Raw genomic sequence first — 6,744 nt, 5'->3', positions numbered from 1 at the left:
TATAGGATATTTTGTGAAGTCTATTGAAGAACTTGAGTTGGATATCTCACAGCCATCAACATCTAGCGGTTCTAAATTAGAAAACATGTTGGAATAAAAAAGTTTTTTTGATGCTAGTACGGATAGTAACATACAAAGTAGTTTAGAAGACACATTTTTACAAGTTTCGGCCAATAAGGAAAATAAGTTATTTCTAGTACTTTTTCTTTATTGAATATACTAGATATATCTATTTTGGAGGGAGGTTCAAAATACAACAAAATAGTGCAGGATTTAGAGTTTTTTGTTTGTAATTATTGCTTTCCTACATTGTGGAAGGAGAAGGATTTTTACGTCTTCTAAAAGTGCTTTAACCTAATTTCAAGGTTCCTACTTAGTGCAGCTTATTTAAAAAAGATGACCCACAAAAAATATGAAGCTTGTGTAGCTATAGCTATAGCTAAAACTAAATTTTGTCAAATATTGACAATATTTGTCTCAAATTGGACATTTGGACTGAAAAAATGAACGAGCGAAGTTTCTTAGGTGTGACATGTAATTTTCTTCAAAATAGTAAAATGCATATGTTCTATCTAGCTATTCGCACGCTCAATGGAATATTTGCCCTCTTTGGCTCACACAATAAATCACATTGTTGAAGATGCTTTATAGTGTGTGAATACCTATATCTAAGGTTCGTGAAATTGTGCGTTGAATAAAAGAGATACGTATTAATGGTTCTGAACAGTCAGTTTTAAAACTTATTGCCGATATCGAAACAATATGGAACTGAACAATATCTTTGAAAAGTGACCCATTGGAAGACATGAAAACGATATTTCCTAACTTTTATAAGTGAATATATATTTCCTAAAGCTGGTGCTGCTATGACACACAATAGAAAAAGCTTGTCTCCTAAATATTTGCAGCAACCGACTGTTTGGGAAACCTTTAGAAATAATATTTTTGGTTTACCTTATGGCAATAAATGCATTAAAATATATTCCAAGAATTTTATTACAATCCCTTATTTAAACGGCTTTTTTACAGTTAAAATTCACGGTAACAGTTAATTTCGGTCTTGAAAAACTCATCGAAAATGTATACTTAAAATGTGTTTATGACGATTATATGTAGATTCACTCAATATCGAGTCAATAAAATTGTGAGCAGGTAATGGGTTCGATACTTTCAGAATACTGATATGAGTAGTATCGCAAGATGATTCGGTTACTACTCATTTGAGTAAGTATTGATACTTTCTCAGTATCGTATCGTCCCTAGTGCGGATAGCTGTTTCATATAGAAATGTATCACTCTTTACATGAGTAAATAGTGATGTACCATCTCAGTTGAGATGCCTACAGCCTCAGCCACCTCACGCCCTTTTATTCTCCGATAGTCCAGTGTGGTTCCATGAATTCTATCGACCATTTCTGGCGTAACAACCTCTTTTGGACGACCTGAACGTTCTGCGTCATTTGTGCTGGTACGACCACAACGAAACTCAGTAAACCACTTCTTAACCATGGAAATCAAGGGTGCAGAATCCCCATAGTATTTATCCAGCTTTTCCTTTACTTATTTGATGGTTTTTGTACGTTAAAAATAATGTTGTAGCCAAATTTAAGGTTTCAAGAAGGCAAAGACCTAGAAGAACGTTGATTTTTACCAATCATGAGTTTGTGTAAATTTTAAATCTGATGATGGCACTGTTCTCTCGCTGAAACGTAATGAAAGAAACGATGTTTCAAAATGTTTACTTCAGACTTTGACTGAGATCCAAGAAAGATAAAAATATAATAACAAGTACACGCAATCAGAAATACATCTTTCAAATTTGTTCAATTCCCCGTTATGTTAGAAGATATAGAAACATCTGATAATCAAAACGAAAAGTTGACGCTATATCACACTACGAAAACCTGTCATAGAGGTATCAACGAGATAATGGTTTCCTTAACTCTAAGATTCTATTGGCCCAAAATGATCCACGATATCGAACAGTTCGTGAACTCATGCGAAATATGTCAGAAAAACAAATACGATTCTAATCCCCCCATAATTAAATTTAAGTTAACACCTACAACATCTAGGCCGTTCGAACAAATTCACGCTTTTGAACAGTTGTAAGTAAACAGCTGACACTTATAGGATTGAAAAAGAAGCATTTCTCACCATTATTGACGCATTTTCAAGCTACGGTCAAGCTTACCTTTTGAAGACTCTAACAGGGACGTCAGTAGTAGAAAACCTGTTAAATTTCGTTACCAACCACGGACTACCGTTAAAAATCACGTATGACCAAGGATCAGAATTGAAAAATAAAGACTAGAAAACTTCTGTAAATTATACAAAATCGAATTGCACTACGGAACATCAAAAAACAGTAATTCTAATTCACCAGTCGAGAGATTTCACTCTACATTGATTGAACACTATCGATGTCTTAAATCAAAAAATATACGATACACACCGGAGCAATTGATTTGGAGTGTGGAGGAGTGAACATGAAGGAATTGAGATCGAGTATGACAAGGGGAAAACAGACCATGCGAAAAGTGAGAAATAAACAAGGAAAGGAACAGTAGTGTATGAAGAGTAGGAGATCGTGACCAACATTCAAAGCWTCTACCGAAAGCTCTACAGACAGGAAATTACAGACACAGGTTACCAGAGAGWTAACAGAGTACAAATTCTAAAWGCGGGATCGGAAGAAATACCGGAGATCGACMCATCCCAACTAGAGCAGGCAGTGAGATCTATGGACAACCGCAAGGCTCCAGGATAAGATCGCATTACAGCAGAAATGCTGAAAGAASGARGAGCAACACTGAAAAAAGCAATTCTCATCCTGTTCAATRAGTGTCTGGAGGAGGGCCGCATCCCACAAGCATAGAGAAACGCCGAGGTCAAAATCCTATTAAAGAAAGGAGACTGTAGAAACATCGGCAAGGTATTTAGCAAGATTCTGACCAGACGCTTGAGTAAAAAACTAGACTTTTAGCAATCCATAGATCAAGTGGGATTCGGAAAAGTATTTAGGACCACCGACCATATCCAGACTGTCCGGACACTGATGGAGAAATGTAAGGAATACATTGTCCCTCTTCACCTTGGGCTCGGCGACTATCAAAAGGTATTGACTCGGTAGAAGAATGGGCAGTACTAAATGAATCGGATAAGGCTAGGGTCCTAAATCTCCAATAAGATCCCCAAAAGTTTTCACCTTGGCTTTGGAAGGAGTTTTCAAGACCTTGAATTGGGAGTTAAAAGGTATTAACCTTGACGGAAGGTACTTGCTCACCAACATGTTAAACGAGCTAACAGAAGCATCACAAGCAGTGGGGCTTCAGATAAACTTAGGTAAAGCCAAGATCTTCAGTTCTTATAACACCCAGGCCATCCTAGAAAACATTAATATTAAAACAGTGACTGAACAAAAATAGTTCGGGAGTGAAAACCAAACGATGGATATTGCAAGAATGATGCGCCTCACCTGGGYAAAGTAAGGTAACCTCTCTCACATCCTAAGAAATTTTAAAACTGCAGTTAATCTAAAGCGGACTAAGGTGTTCGAGAAATGTATTCTACCGGTCATGACGTAGGGCCTTGAGACTATGACTTTCACACAAAAAAGTGCCAATCGCCTGAGAGTGTGTCAGAGAGCCATCAAACGTTCAATTCTGGATACTAGGCCTTAGGGACAGAATAAGGAACGATGAGATCAGGAGAAGGACGGGAATCTCATGAGTCATGGAAATAGTGGCACGGAATAAGTGAAGATGGGTTGGACATGTGGCGAGGGTCGATGTCAAGTGGACCTGGTCATCCTCCAATGACGATCTAGGGAAACAAAAAGAAGTGTTGGACGACCCCAGACGATAGTCGTGGGTGTCAATCCGTCAGGAGTTCGAAAAACGGATTTCGCCCTCGTATCGAGCAACATTTTTTATTCGAATGAAAAACATAACACGAATTATAAGTTATAATAAATAAAAATAGCCAAAAATAAAGCCGTCAACGGAATATTTAACATTTGTCAATGTCAATGCCATTTTTTAAATAGTCACGTTTTGACGTTTGTAATTTTACAAAAGCGTACTTTTGTAAGCATATACAATGTTGAAAATTCAAGTGCTGCTTTCAAGGTTCAAGGGTATGTATTTATAAGGTGCATATTTTGCATAAAATTTGCGATCTTTAAAAAAATCGTGTTTTGCTTGTGGCAACATCGGCGAGCGCAGAAAAATAGACCATTTGAACGACTTTGAGGCTCAACTTGTAACAAAGTTATAATTTAGAAATTGTAAGTAAACTTTAAATTATAATTAACAGTTTTCAATAAACCTACGTAATTAATTAAAACAGAATATCGGTTACTTTTTAATAAAAATACTTCAAAAAATATAATGACATTGACAGATTCAATTTGTCACATTTACTTTTGCGCACATGTGCATAAAAATCCGTGAGTAAAAGTAAAACAAATGAACAGTAAAGAAAACTGCATCATCGCTTCTGATCGAAAAATGGCAGTTTTAGATTCATTCGAATAAAAAATCATTTTTATTTCATGCAAAATATGCAACTTATACAAACACTGGAGCCTTGAAAGAAACACTTGCATTTTCAACTCACTGTTTCACTTTTATTTGCTTACAAAAGTACGCTTTTTTTAAATAACAAACGCCAAAACATGACAATTTCAAAAATGGCATTGACATCAAATTTTAAATATGAAGTTGACGTCTTTTATTTTTGGCTACTTTTATTTATTATAACTTATGATTCGTGTTATGTCATTTATTTGAATAAAAAATATTGTTCGACACGAGGGCGAAAATCCGTTTTTCGAACTCCTGACTCTCGGACTCCTGACGGTCAAACGCCGTCGTCGATCGGAACACTTCTTCGCCCTTGTATCGAAAACTACTATTTTGAATGGAAGTTTTTTTAAAAGCATTTCCGACATTTAACCGAAAATATTGTAGTTGCTAAAAATATGAAGAATCGGTAAGTTCCTTCGGAAGTTTGAGATGATGGAAAATATGCGCAAAAGATCTCAATACCTTCCCATGTGTGGTGCATGTTACAAGAAAACACAGCGCTTGCAGTTCTCAAATGAGTTTTCCAAAAGTCGGCGGTTTTGCACATGAAAGTGCCTTTGAATCTCAGAACAGCTGATGGCAATAATTGAGACGCCAATTTATTTAAAAAATTCTCACATATTCGCGCTTTCTCAACCAGGTTTAGCGAAACAATTGCAAAACATTTTGATCAATCAAATATTTTCACACGCAAGCGTCACGCTAGATTCATACACATCACCCAGAGGAATGCTAATATTTAAAAACTTCGATGACATTATTTTAAGTAGTTTACTACAAGGTGATTCAACATTGATCAATTTCCATATAAAAGCGAAGAAACCACACGAATTTTTATTCAATTGAGGAAGTGCCTGCACTTCATTAAATGCCATTTGAACATTATGCAACGATCATCATCAAAGTCATGGATGTATGTGGACTTTTGAACGCAATTGAAATGTCGAAGAGTTCATTAATCATCCGATCGCTTGAGAGACTCCCATGTAATGTTATCTTGTAATTTCAGGCAAGTACACTTTACATTATATTATGCTGATAAATTTCTAATTGTACTTTAAGTAATGTTTAATTGAAGTTTATTTAGTTCTGCTGGTCAAATTAAAATTCAACATTGATTTAACAAGTTAATGGTAATTTAGTTTCAATTTACCCACAAGTAGGCACCAGAAACAGCAAGTAATGTGAAATGGTTAATACAACATTTGCGTTGCTTACACGATTAGTCCAAATTGTGCAGGGTGATGACCACATTAGCCAGCTTATAAAGTTCAATTTTGAGTAATTTTTTTCTTATCTAATTTGCTCCATTAGGTACCAGAATCCGAAAACCAACAGACCATAAAGGATTACATTCAGGAAAGGAAGAGTAATTGTATAATAGATGTGGAACGCAAGGAAGCATGCAGTGGTAAGCGTGTTCTTGCACTCTTCGTTTAATAACACCAGATGGGAGATTGAATAAACCATTTTCTACTAGATGATGGTAATTTGTTGCGTTTGTTTTTTCCTCTTCGCCCGATCTCAATGGTGGCTTGACACGAAACGATCAGCGCATGAAAATGAAAAATGTCACTCTTCTGGTATCAATAGTTGCCGATGCAATGGGAAAAAGTGAAAGTGCATTTATCACTTGATAATATGCGGTCATTTGCATGATGCGAAGGTGTCTGCACGGAAAATACCAACGCGGAAAAGTTTTGAAAATTCTCAGCTAGAAAACATCGCAATTTCTTAATTCGGCTTGAAACGGTATAATCGATGAAGTGCTAATTAGAAAAAAAACCCAATGGAAAAAATGGTACTTGAGGTCAACATCGAGCTAATGATGAACATTCGTTCGCTTTCCAGTAATGGTTAGTTTTATTTAAGATTAATCACCTTTTCATCCTGGGCGAAATACGGACATTTTTTAAATTAGCAATTATAAGTTGCCCGTTTAATGCGCCAAAATCCTGAAATTTTGAATGGAAAACCTTTCGGTGGATGATTTTATTCAGCGGTGTAGAAGACGAAGGATGTTATTCTTCAAAAGAGGGAAAGTCGAAAAATTCCCGGTTATTCAAAACCATCAAACCCCTCTGGAAAAGATCCAAACGAAGAAAATGTCTGTTTATCGACAATGAAAATGCAACAAAGCAAACAGTTCTCCCTA

The 6,744-nt window shown here is 36.0% G+C and overlaps 1 long non-coding RNA gene across 1 annotated transcript; it reads left to right on the top strand.

Annotated features, from left to right (window-relative positions):
• Window positions 1-5,612: 5,612 nt before the first annotated feature.
• On the top strand, window positions 5,613-6,070 carry LOC125503687. Its single transcript, XR_007281018.1, has 2 exons — window positions 5,613-5,830; window positions 5,904-6,070. It is a non-coding gene; the product is annotated as an uncharacterized LOC125503687 (long non-coding RNA).
• The last annotated feature ends 674 nt before the right edge of the window (window positions 6,071-6,744 follow it).

This window comes from Dendroctonus ponderosae, unplaced genomic scaffold (assembly GCF_020466585.1).
Source record: "Dendroctonus ponderosae isolate FM_Combo_2020 unplaced genomic scaffold, Dpon_F_20191213v2 Dpon_F_20191213_232, whole genome shotgun sequence".
Lineage (NCBI taxonomy): Eukaryota > Metazoa > Arthropoda > Insecta > Coleoptera > Curculionidae > Dendroctonus > Dendroctonus ponderosae.
Note: the sequence above shows the minus strand (reverse complement) of the source record. Positions and strands in the feature narration are given on the sequence as shown.